The sequence below is a fragment of the Vitis vinifera genome, chromosome 5 (genome assembly GCF_030704535.1).
Source record: "Vitis vinifera cultivar Pinot Noir 40024 chromosome 5, ASM3070453v1".
Classification (NCBI taxonomy): domain Eukaryota; kingdom Viridiplantae; phylum Streptophyta; class Magnoliopsida; order Vitales; family Vitaceae; genus Vitis; species Vitis vinifera.
The window spans coordinates 10,173,608-10,187,461 of record NC_081809.1 but is presented as its reverse complement, the minus strand read 5'-3'; the positions used below and the strand labels follow the sequence as shown (position 1 = coordinate 10,187,461).

The 13,854-nt window shown below is 30.0% G+C and overlaps 2 non-coding genes across 2 annotated transcripts; both read right to left on the bottom strand.

The window, feature by feature from the left end:
* Positions 1–10,678: 10,678 nt before the first annotated feature.
* On the bottom strand, positions 10,679–10,751 carry TRNAK-CUU (transfer RNA lysine (anticodon CUU)). The gene has a single exon. It is a non-coding gene; the product is annotated as a tRNA-Lys (tRNA).
* A 2,900-nt stretch (positions 10,752–13,651) lies between these two features.
* Positions 13,652–13,724, bottom strand: TRNAK-CUU (transfer RNA lysine (anticodon CUU)). Its single transcript has one exon. It is a non-coding gene; the product is annotated as a tRNA-Lys (tRNA).
* Positions 13,725–13,854: the final 130 nt, after the last annotated feature.

Sequence of the window (13,854 nt, the reverse complement as noted above, 5' to 3'; positions counted from 1 at the left end):
GTTTTTATACTTGTTTTTGCTTATGTTTCTAGAATTTAGTAGACCTAGGAGAGTTGCATGCACTTAATATGATTCAAGGCCAAGGAACAGAACAATTCAGGATTCTTTGCAACTAGTATAAGAGCCCTAGGTTAGGGAAAAACACATTATTACTTTTCTAGGATGTGATTACTTTGCAAGGTTTGTTATTCATTCCATGACCCAAATGGATGAATGAATGAATAAATAAAAAATCATTAATTATTCATGTATTAAATGCTTGGATGGTTACTAGATTTTTCAATTTGTAAATCCTATATAGAAAGTAAAATGGCCAAAATACCCTTTACTACTAAAGGGGTTAGAGCTAAACATGGATTTTAACTTTGTTTCCACCGTTCTTTGCCAAAGATCTGCATCCACATCGCTTATTGCTTCATCATAATCCATGGGATTGATCTCATGGCCCTCTAGAATTTTCTCAAAAGACTCTCCTAAATACATGAATTGGTTTGGTTGTATAACAACTCTCTCACTACGACGAGACATCGGTGTACTAGAAACAGAAATGGTTGGTACTAGATCGATGGTATTTTATGCTATGTGAGAGTATCATCTAGTGCTCTTCAATCAACCTCACTCTGAGATTTATTACTCATCATATACTCATCTTACATATTTTAAAAAGTCTAGGACCTTATAGAAGCACCTACAGGAGTAAAACCCATAGGGTGCAAGTGGGTCTATAAGAGGAAAAGACAAGTAGATGGAAAGTTTGAAACATATAAGGTTAGGCTTATAGAAAAGGGTTATAGTCAAAAACTTGGTTTTGACCATGAGAAGGCCTTCTTGCCAATAGCCATGCTCAAGTCTATCAAAATACTCTTGTCTATTTTGACACATCTTGATTATAAGATATCACAAATCGATGTCAAGATTGAATTCTAAAATGGTAATCTTGACGAGAGTATCTATATGATGCAACTAGACATATTCATAGTAAAGGGTCAAGAGTATATGATATGCAAGTTACATAAATCCAATTATGGATCAAGAAAGCATCCAACTCATGAAATAAATGTTTTGATTAGGTAGTCTAGACCTTTGAGTTTAATAAAAAAGAGGATATACCTTGTGTGTACAAGAATGTGCAAGGAAGCATGTTGATCTTTATGATCTTATATATGTTCATGACATTCTACTCATTGAGACTGATGTAAGGTTATTTTCATTAGTCAAGATTTAGTTATATACTTAATTCTAGATGAAGGATTTCAGAGAAGTATAGTATATTTATGGAATTAAGATTCTATAGGACCATATATATATATATATATATATTATGTCATAAAAGATGTATTAATTAGTAATATGTTTCATATTACTAATATGTTTAATGGATAAAATGAGAAAGCAACATATAAAAATATATTTAATGGATAAAAACCTTTTTTTCATTACTAAACAAAATCATATGAACATAGTATTCTTATTGTCACAATTTCAAAACTTCATGACCAAATCAATAATTAAATCAATTTAAAAGTTTTTATTCACAAAAAATGAAAAATGTCACCAATGAAAAAATACCATCACATTTATAAAAAAAAAATTGTGACTATAAGTTCTGAAGACTTTTGGTCATACTAATGAGTTTTCACTATGATAAATATGCTTGAGTTTTTAGTTTCAAAATCTATTTCACTAATAAGTTCTTATTTCTTACTATTTATTTCATGATGTTATAGATATGTATGGATAATTGTGAATGACCTTACAGTTATTCATAAAGACTTTTGTTATTCCCCATAAAGAATTAAATATTTTATTTAATTTTACTTTTTCCGACTCCCATAAATAAGAGACCTAGATCAAAGAAATGTGTTTGTGGAAGATTGAAACATTGAAAAGATAAACTCACTACTAGAAAATCTCTTCTTTCTCATGTAAAAGGTATGTGATGAAATCACACTTTTAATTTCTATTTCAGTTGTCTTATTTAAATGTGGAAAACATGTGCAATTAAGTAGAAAATATTTCTAGCTAGAAATTATGAAAAAAAAAAATTATAACAAAAAGTTATAAGAAAATATGTAAAATCCTCATAACCAAAACTTATTTGGAAATTAAAAAATTACACAAATATAGTTAGAAGTTATATAATGAATATTTCATAGCCTGAAATTATGTACTATTTTCATATTCTTGTTACGATAAAATATGTAAAGTAGAATGTACAACCAAAAGCTACACATAAATTTTTTCATAGTTAGAAGTTATGTAAGCCATATTTTCTATGTTCAAGCAAGAAATTTTAAAATGTTGATATTTTAATTTTGTATAGCCAAAAGCCATACAGAAAATTTCTTATAGGTATAAAATATGAAAAATTCTTTATTGATAATTATTTCATAGCAGAACCTATGTAGACAATTTCTAAATTTTTGTTGTTTGACTAGAAGTTATATAAACTAAAATTGTTAATCAACAATTCTATAGCTAGAAGTTATATAGAGAATTTATAACTATGGTATAACTAGAAGTTATACAAAACTAAATTGTTAATTAACAATTTTGTAGAATGTTATGGTCATAATCTATATGGAGAATATTTTATAGCCTAATTCTATGCAAAATTTTCATTTCATCATAATAAAACTATTCATACCAAGAAGTTATGATAAGTTTATTTTTTCATTTTTATTATTTAGTTAATGTTGCCTAATTATAATGTTAATTTCTTGAATTTTGTAATTATTCCTAAGTTTATAGTAATTATTTTATTTTATGATAATATGAAAATATTGTTTATCATGACTAGAACCTATGTAGAAAAATAATATATTTATTTTATTATATTACATAACTTCTAGCTATGTAGAGTAGGAAAGTGTATATTCCAATTATTTTGGTGGATTGAAGCTGCATGAAAAATAATTTGCATTTTATTATAGACTAAAGCTAGCTATATAAAATAATTAATTTACATATTTTTATGGCCTAAAAATATATGCAAAAATTCTTACATACTCTTGTAGTTGAAAAAAATTATGTAAAATACTTTCATATGAAGCTCTATGAAAGCAAATGTATGTTTCATATATATGGAAAATATTGAGATTATTGTTTTATATATTATAACTAATAGCTATATAAAAGTTAGTGTTATATAATTTTTCATAGCCAAAAGCTATGTATGACAATTAATTTACAACCTCTCATGGCTATAAGCCATATAGAAAATTTATAACCGAAAGCCATATATGTAAAGCTATATATATATATATTATGTAAGTATTGTGATATTAAATTATTGTTTCACTTATAGCTTAGAGCTACAAGAATTTTATATATTTGCATTTCCTAGAGTTATGAAATATGAATTTTTCTCATTTGTAAGAATTGAATAATTGAAATCCTTTATCTTCTATGATTTGGATTTGGATATATCAATAGTGTTGGTACACGACCAACAATGTTTTTTCTGACTAGCTTCCTCTACACAAATGATGAGTGTACCTGCAACAAGGTGTGTCCGGATAGTTTTTCTGGATGTACCCCTTCAAAGCTTAAGTTAGTTTTCGGAAGAAATGAGCTATTGTTTTTTTTAGGGAGCTTCATTCATCCCTGAATTTGATGTTTGGTAGCCTTTTATTCTAACAGAGGTGTAATATTTTATGTGTCTCTTTAATGCTTTAAATGCCAATAATTGGCCTTGTGAATAACGAACTTTGGACTTGAAGTAAGACATTTATGTTTATGATTAATCTTGATGTAATGGTTTGGTACATTTATTACTTGAATATGAATGCTACTCAGTTAGCGTTTTGTCTATCTAATACTTAGACGGTAAATGGATTTATGCCCGCACAGATGCTAGGTCCCACAATGCCCCCCAATTCTTTCATTTAGATTCCTTTAGAAACTAGACGAATGGTTGGAAAGAATTTACAACTAGTTTACTTGTTGGAAAAATTTTCAAATTTCTGTTTTGGCACCAAAGGAGCACATGTTCGGTGCACAAGGTTCGAGGTGACACATGATTACAACGGTTGATAGGCAACAAGTCTCTTCAAATGCCTCGATCATCACACTTATTTTTCAACCTATTTAAATGCCATTTTAGCCATTTTGATTTCAGTCTCTTGTTCTTAGATTGGGCTTTTTCTCGCGGTTGCATTTGAGGACTTTGCTACTATTATTTTCATCGTTAATATTGTAGCAGATTCGTCATTGGTGCCGTTGCAACCTTGCCACTGGTGCTGGAATACCTCTACTTTGTTATGCCAGGTTAGGTTTCTTCCTCTTTCATTCGAATAATTCTTGCTTTTATTAGCATTGTGTTAGGGTTTCTACATATTATGCTAAGGTTTCTCTATATTTTTTCATGAGTTGTGATTTGTGAGGGGGTTTTGGTTGATTTGTGAGATTTTGAGAGGGTTTTTCAAAGCCAAAGCATAGATTTTGGCCAATTAATAACTTTATAGAGGGCTTTGAGCTGAAGATTATTTGTAGATGGCTTCAATTCGTCCAAGGAGTCAAACTTTCTTAGAAACAATAGGATATCAGGTTGATGCCTTCTATGTCTTAGTCTAGGGTATGTTTGGTTAATCTGTTTGCACTTTCCTTGCGTAGGTGTCTAGTTGGCCTTCATTTCGTTTATCCACATGGATAGAAGGGGTGTTGCTATGAGCGGTAGATCTTAATAGAGTGGAAATGGGGCATCTCGATTCGGGTGTTCTAGAACTAGCTGCTCTATAGATGAATTGTCCGAATGAGAGATTCAGGTTTGTTTCCAAACTCCCGACTCCATCCATGTTCAACTCTTAGACAACAAAGCCCTATCAATAGATGGGCTTGCTCACAACTCAATCTACTTCACGAAGGAACACTTTGTGGTAGGACTCCGCTTTCTCATTTTGTCTTTGCTTAAACAATTCTTACATTTCAAGGGGATGCCGTCTGCTTACATCAAGCCAAATGCTATCTAAATCCTCATAGGATGCAGTATTCTAGAAATGTTGTACCAATTAAACCTTTCCCTTTTGGAGATCCTATTCATCTATACTATCAATATTAGCCATTGGGGATGGTTTAGCTTGACAGCTCATACCCCTTCACTACAACTAGTCACTAGCTTGCCCAATTACAACAAATGATGGGAAAAAGGACATGTCTTGGTGTCCAGATCTTGGAGCAGTTCCCCAGAGGGTTCAAACGATTTTTTTAGTCCTATTCGCTCTCTTGACTTACCAAGTATCGACTTTCCACCACCCACCATTTTAATGCTCTTATTTGGTAGTATAATAATTTTTAAATTTCGTATAGGCAAGAAAAAACACAATCACTTGGTAGAGTGGGTGGAAAAGTTATATTGGGATTATCTTAACAAGCTGTTTGAGATTGACTTGATTGAGAGGAAGATCTTTTTACTTTTGATAGAAAATAATTTCAAGTGTGTTTTAGACCATCAACGCTCGTTTGTGATTCCTGTCTTCTCTCGGTTTGCTCCGTCCTCTCATGTTCCCAACGAGTGTTTCTTGTTAAAAGATTTGAAGGTTTATGAGGTTGCTTGGCTAATGGATATTGAGGTGCGACAAACTTGTTTGGACGCTCATGAGAGGAAGTGCCAAGAAGACACTCTTCATCAGACCTCAACTTCTATATCTTTTTTAACCCAAAGAAAATGTGCTCAGGCGCAAGTGATAATTTCTATTGAGGAGTCTTTTGAGTCGGAGGGAGAAGAGTAAGTTAGCGGGTTCATTAATTATCTGAATCTCATGGTGATTGAAAAAGAAGAAGAAGAAGATGATATGGTTGCCAATCTTCGTGCCGATTTTAGGGAAAGACAACATAATAGACTATCAAAGACTCTTTAGTTGATAATTGGCCTTTTTCTGTCTAAGATGAGGAAATCAGGCTTTGAGATGGGTACTCCTTCAAAGTCTATTGGTACAGTTCCTATGACGGGTTTTTACCTGGCTACACTTCTCATTAAGTAATCTAATGTTGATTATGTCCTATTTCACTCTATGGAAGATCCAGTGCTAAGGCTCATTTGAGCAATGTGGTCGATTAGGCTTGTGGCTGGATAGGTCGGATAGTCTTGGCATTTTGAAATTGTTTTTTATTTTTCATACTTAGACAATTTTTTTCTTTTAGGCATTTAAGCCATAAAAATTTCATACTTTAGATGGTCAGTGTACGAGTTTTTTCATAGTATTTTGAAGAATCAGATACATGCTATTTGTTTATTCATTTTAACCTTATACATATATTACATGTTTGCTTATCTGTTTTAGCCTTTGGCCTTTATTAAATTTCAAGTTTTTTTTTATTGTTTGTGCCATTTTGGCTTCACTTTTAAGCGATGAGACCGGGGCTTATGTAGTTCGACTTTGTTCCCCCATTTTCAGCGGTTCAGTTAAGTGCTTGTAAGCACGTAGTCAACTTCAGTTTTATTTTTTCGCTTTTAGCAGTTTGGTTAGGTGCTCATAAGCACGTAGCTAACTTCAATTTTGTTATTCCATTTTTAGCGGTTTAGTTAGGTGCTTGAAAGCACGTAGTCGTCTTCCACTTTGTTCTTTCGCTTTTAGCGATTTGTGAATCCACGATAAAGTCGGACCATGAAAGCTGGTCAGAAAAACTTTTCATAATAGCAAGTCATTATTTATATTCAAGGTTAGCATCAACTAGAAGTGCATTAAATGATTTAAGTGGTTGTTCGATCCATCGTACATGGTAACCTTTAGTATCGTGAACCCTTAGAGAAACTCATAACTAATAATATGTGGGTTAAATAGCATGGACAACATGTCATCCAGCTTGGACAACATGTCATCCAGCCATCTACTTACTATGCCTAGGGAGGTTTTTAACAAAGCTTCACATGGTTGAGGTTTGAGATTTGTGCATTGTGGAAAACAACTTGGTGATACTTCTTATAAGAACACCCTAATTAGGCTTTTTGGAGCATCTGACACTCATGGCCCCCATTTTGAGTCTTTTTCGCGCTTTTCCCTAACTAAACTTATGGCTTTATTTGCTAGAGTTTTCTTAACTGCCTATCTCATTCTAGAACTCTTTTGTTTTGGTAAGGTTGGTGAACTACTAGTAGATAATTTGTTGTTTACTTACCTTGATGATTTTATATTAGGCAAGAGAGCTTTTGTCATCCGACATCATGTTGGCTTCAAGGTCATTTGGCTAGGTATGCGGTGGCACATTCAGCTTGCATGATGTCCCAAGGCTATATGCACCTATAACTCTTCATTTTCCTACTTTAGTTGCTTAGCAAGGACTATATGCGCTGTTCATACTCTTCCTGTCTTCTTTTCATTTCGGCCTACCATGCATGGAATCGGTTGTCCACCTTTGTTGAATGGGGATATGTTCTAGGAGGTAAGTTAGCCATCTACACTTGAGGCTTTTAGTTTGTTTCTCATAAATGACAATAATTATTGGTGCACAACTAACAATGTATTTTATGGCTAGCTTTCTCTGTGCAAAAGGCAATTGTACCTACAACAAGGTTTGTCTGGATGGTTTTTTTAGGCGCGTTTTTCCGAAACTTAAGTTAGTTTTTAGAATAAACGAGCTATGACTTTTTTAGGGAGCTTTGTTTATTCCTAAATTTTATGTATGGTAACTTTTTATTTTGATAAAGTTGTAACATTTCATGTGTCTCTTTAAAACTTTAAATGCTAATAATTGGCCTTACGAATAATGACTTTGGGCTTGAAGTTAGGCGTTTATGTTTATGATTAGTCTTGATGTAATGATTTGGTACATTTATTATTTGAATATGGATGTTGCCCAGATAACCCTTTGTATGTTTGATGCTTGGATGGGAAATGGGTTTATGCTTGGACGGATGTGGGGTCCCACAAATAGTTTTTTTTGGCTAGGTGTAAAAGTTGAAATATTTAGAATTATAAATTTCATGCTTTGTTTCTAAAATATTGTTCATGTTTCATGAAAAGGCATAGTTGTAAGTGTTTCACATTTATAAATTTATTTAAATATTTTTAATTTTCTATTTAGACTATTATTATATGTAATTTCTATGTCATCAAAATATAATAACCCCTTAATTCTTTAAAATAATATTATAAAAGAAAGATATAATCACTAAAATACTATGATCTTCCTTAAAGCTCACTATAATTAGATGTAATTGAGATTAGTAAGTTTTTCATGAATAATCATCAATCTTATTTAACTAGATCAGAATTATTCCCTAAAGTGACTGTAATCGATTAGAAATGCGATCATAGACTAAGATATGATCTGAATCCAATATACAATAAACTTCTTAATTTATGAGAGTCATTGTTTTCCTAAAAGGAAATTCACACCTTACCATTAGAAGTGGTAAAGTGATAAAGAAAGAAAGTTGGGTTTGTAGAATAAACCTACTATAGATGATAAGAAAATGATTTTTTTTGTAATAACACTTGATGTGTACCAGTCATATGATCAAATATTTTGTTAACTTTTACCAAGACTAAAAGGAAAAGATTAGTAGATAATAATTTTGGTTAACATACCTAACCTAGATCATTATGACTTTCTTCAAAAATCCTAATAGCAAACTTGACTAATTGATTAGTGATGAAAAATGTTTATTATTAAATTCTCACATAGGATATTTACTTTGTTACATTGTGTCTTTTTATTTAACATAGTGCATGTCATATTTACTAATACATGTATATGTTTTATTAATTTATACATAATATCAATTACTTAATAAATATATTCCAAGATAGGTAATAATTGATGTTAATTACCATATATATTAAGAAATGGAAACCTAATTAAAGTTCTAGAAGAGCTCATATGATGTTATTAGTCACACACAAATCCATATTAATGACATTTGGCATTCAATCAAATCATTTGAGATAACCAACTTGGTTCCTTGGGGTGAAGAATGATGCATCAATTCCTTGGAATGTCATATGGATATCCATTAAGGAACCAAAAGTTTCTTCAATTGTGATTGGTATATTTGAACCCTTGAAGGGTGTGAAAACAAGGTTTGGTTAATCTCGATTTTGATGATAAAAAAACAAGGTTTGGAACTAATGATCATATTTCGAGTGTGATTAGGCAAGAAGATTTCCAAAGTGGCAATGATAAAGACAAAGTCAAGTCAAAGGGAAATCAATAAGAAGAAGAAGACTTCAAAGAGAAGTGTTTTGCAAGATCTAAGCTTCATAGGATCTCTTTGTAAGGTTGTTAGTGCATTAGGTTTTTCATGCATTACATTCTTAATTTATGCACCAAAATCATTCCAAAGTAATTTTGTTTTAAATCCTTTAAAATTGAATGATTTCATGTTTTCAATTAAAACCTTGTGTCAAATGTTTTCCAAACTTGCTTAAAAAGTTTTAAGTTGAAAATGATGGTTGTTGAGCTAAAAATGACTCAACCGATTGAATCGGATGAGGAACCGGTCGACTTGTTCAACTCAATTGATTGAAGAGTTCAAAATTCTTTTTTCTCTCTTCTAGAACACTTGTTCAACTGGTTGAGGTTCAACCTCAAACTATCAAGATCCGGTCAAAGGGCGGTCGAGGTCCAATGGTCACCTATCAAGTATTAAATATTAATAGGTAGTCAACCGGTCGACCCTCAGCTCGACCGGTCGAACCCCCAATGGCTAGTCTTGTTGTTTTTCTCTATAAAAAGGCTCTAATCTTCATTGTTTCAATAACTTAACCTTCCTAAACATTTCTTGAATATATTTGAGCCTTGGGGGAGTGTTTTTGAGTGCACCATTGTTCTAAAGCTTGCATATCTTTAGTGCACCATTCAGTCATAGTTTTTCTTGTACATTTAAGCCTAAAGTTTTGTACTAGGATTTTATGAAATTATTTGTAAATCTTTGAGAGGAAGAATCTAAGTATGAGATATCACTTAGGGATTCTCAAGTGTGGGGTATCACTTGAGGGGTTGTTCAAGATTGAGATATCTCTTGAGGATTGTAAAAGATGCTTGGAGCCAAATCCAAGAGGGTGAATTGGAACCATAATCCAATTGTATTGCTTGAAAGCTTGGTTTGGAAGCCTTGAAATAGTGGAGCCTTAAGCTTGGGATTGAAACTAGAGAATAGTGGATGTAGGCCGGGTTGTGCCAAACCACTATAAAAATCTTGTGTTTGCATTCTCTCTACCCTACTCTTTTACTTTATATGTAATTGTTTTAATGTTGTTTTATTATATATTTGCATATAATTGTTTCTTGCATTCATATAATTTAAATTTGCAAAAAAAAAACCATCACCCTATTCACCCCCCCTCTAGGGTGATTACTTTAGGTTGAATTAGCTTAATTTTCCTAACAAAGGATATTATTATATGTTATGCAAATTTCTAATTTAATGAGATAGATTTCTTACCATTAGGGGGAGACAAGTTGATTATAGAAGAAATCAAAATTTGACTAATTTAAGTTAAAATTTTAATATAAATATTTTTTCTTTGGATTAAAATTTAACTATTTTATAAATGTAACGTATTTTAATTTTAACTATTGAAATATATTATGTTTTCAATGAAATCAAAATTTCTATGCACATTAGTATTAATACATACTTGACTATATAAATATTATTTTATTAAAACTTAGTTTACCTTTACGCTACTATTTAGTATATACTTCAAAATTTCATATTTCTTAGCAAATATAGGCACGCCCATCGTGGGGCTCGAACCCATGACCACAAGGTTAAGAGCCTTGCGCTTTACTGACATAGCTAGATAGGCTGGGATATTATTAAAATTCCATATTTTTAAAATATAAGAAATAAAAAGCAAACAAATAAATAAAAGTCAAAGAGGAGAATTTAAGTGCAATTTATGTTCCATAAATTGGACAACAACACATCCTTGAGGAAAAAGAAAAAAAGAAAAAAAATGGAAGCTCAACTGTTACCTTTACCACCCGCCCAACTTTACAACAATGTTTACGAAATTAGATCGATCATTGAACTAGAAAAGTTAACAATTCTCAATTAAGTGAACCACAATCAAATAAGTGACATGATAAATATATAATTTATATATTGTATATATATATAAAAAAGACACTAAGAGTATTTATATAATTAAAAATTAAAATATTATTTTATTTTTTCTATTTAATATTGTCAAATTTAACGATAAAGATACATATAAATGTATTAATATTTTTATTTTATTTTATTTAATAAAACCTGTATAATATTTAAGTATGAGAATACATTGAAGATGAAAGAAAAATTAAGATATTTAATTTTATCTCTATAATTCTTAAAATTATTATATTATTTTCATACTTATCATTATATAATCATTATAAAAAATAAATATCTAGGTAAATATTTTAATATAGTTGTTATAAAAATAAATTATGCACAAATGACATTGGTCTAATTGGTCCATCTCTTGATTCAACTAGTCAACTTCTGGGTCAACTACTGATCTAACAAATAGAAAATGTGAGAAAATGATGTACAAATGATTTTTAATGGCTCAAATTGTTTTAGTATAAAAACTTAATATTGAAAAACCTTTTTTAATTATGAAATGCATGTCAAAACATGGGTTTTTAACCTTAAAACAATCAATCTCAATTTTTATAAAAATCATTAAAAGATGCATAAATGAATTTTATAGTTTTTGTAATTTTTGCATGTTTAACAAAAAATCAACTTGGCTAGATAACTCCTTGTCATTTTGAAAATTCTTTTTAACTATGAATAACATTAAATAAAGGTGTATTTAATTTAGAAAGATTCTTCATCCAATTTATAAAAGAATAAAAACCATTTAGACACTTGGAAGATTTTAATTATGAAATGCATGTCAAAACATTTTTTTTTTTTAAAAAAAATCTTTGAAATAATCAATCTCCATTTTTATAAAAATCATTAAAAGATGCATAAATGAACTCTATTGTTTTTGTAACTTTTCCTTGTTTAACATAAAATCTTTAAGGAAAAACGACTAGATAACTCATTGTCATTTTGAAAACCTTTTTAACTATGAATAACATTAAAAATGTGGTTTTATTTAGAAAGATTCTTCATCCGATGTATAAAAGAAAAAAACTAATTTAGGCACTTGGATGATTTTAGGTGCTTAAGTAAAAATGAAATGCATGATTTTACTGTATCAACAACCTTACAAAGAGATTTTGAAGAATAGGCTTTGATTGATTCTCTTTGAGGTATTCTCTTTCTTGATTTTATGTTTATGATTGTCACTTTGGAAATCATATGTAAGTAATAACAAACCTTGGTTTCAAGGCATTTTCTATTTTTTTTAAATAAATTAATATAAATATATTAAAAATAAGTTCACCATGGGACTTGAACCCATGACCACAAGGTTAAGAGCATTGTGCTTTATTGACTAAGCTAGACTAACTAGGACATTATTAAAATTCCATTTTTTAATATAAAAGAAATAAAAAGCAAACAAGTAAATAAAAGTCAAATAGGAAAATTTTAATGGTATGAAATTTTGAATATGTATTAATGTCCCTGAAGAATAATTAAATAATACTACATAAATAGCTAATTTTATATTATACATAATAATTAAATCTTCGTTTAGATTAAAATCATTCATTTGATAGTGAACATAAATTAGCTAATTTTGAATTTGTAAACATGATTATTGTATCTTGTTCCCTTGAACTCATTCTTTGTCATATTTCATATCTCAATTTGAGACATGTGTTATGTATGGGGTTTAGCCTATGATTTTTAAATTCATTATTATTTTTGTTGATTAGCACAATTTTTTTTTATAAAAGTGCTTGGCTTGTTATCAAGGTATGCTTCTACTCCTTCTCATTTCTTTACTTTTATGGATATTCATGCTAGGATTTTCTACTTTTATTTTTATTAGTGATATTTTTTTACTTGTTTGATATTCCTTGATTCTTTGATATCTATCGGTTAACTAACCCATTGCCATGCTTCAACTCATTAGTAGAGACCTGTATTTAGGGCTTAGAGGGGTGCTACCTTCCCGATAAGTAACTTGACCCCCAGACTTAAACTCAAGTTTTTAAAGACACGTTTTTCCAAATAGGGAGTCACTCTTAAGTTTTTATTTCTTATTTTACTTTTTTTTTAAATAAAAAATAAAATAAGTGGCAACTCCATCATTATAAAAAAAAAAAATAATCAAATTTTCACTAAAAAGCGAGTCTTACCATTGAGTCAGGAGACACGTGAAAAATGGGAGTCCACAGTCATATGGACATCCATTAAGGAACAAGAAGTTTCTTCAACTAGTAACTGGTATATTTGAACCGTTGAAGGGTATTATTACATGTGATGAAAATTTCTAATTTAATGAGATAAATTTCTTGCCATTAGGGGGAGACAAGTTGATGTAAGAAAAAAAAAAAAAATCAAAATTTGACTAAATTAAGTAAATTTTTTTAATATAGACATTTTTTTGATCAAATTTTAACTATTTTATAAATGCAACATATTTTAATTTTAACTATTGAAATATGATGTCTTTTCAATGAAACAAAATTTCTATATACATTAGTATTAATTATACGTGACTATATAAATATTATTTTATTAAAACTTAGTTTATCTTTACGCTATTGTTTAGTATACACTTTTTAATATCATATTTCTTATTAGGACATATAGGCATGCCCACCATGGGGCTCAAACCCACGACCACAAGGTTAAGAGCCTTGCGCTTTATTGATTGAGCTAGATGGGCTAGAATATTATTAAAATTCCATAATTTTAAATATATTAAATAAAAATCAAACAAGTAAATAAAATTCAAAGAGGAAAATCTAAGTGCAATTTTTTCTTTTTTTTTGGAAAAATTGGACAATGGTACATAC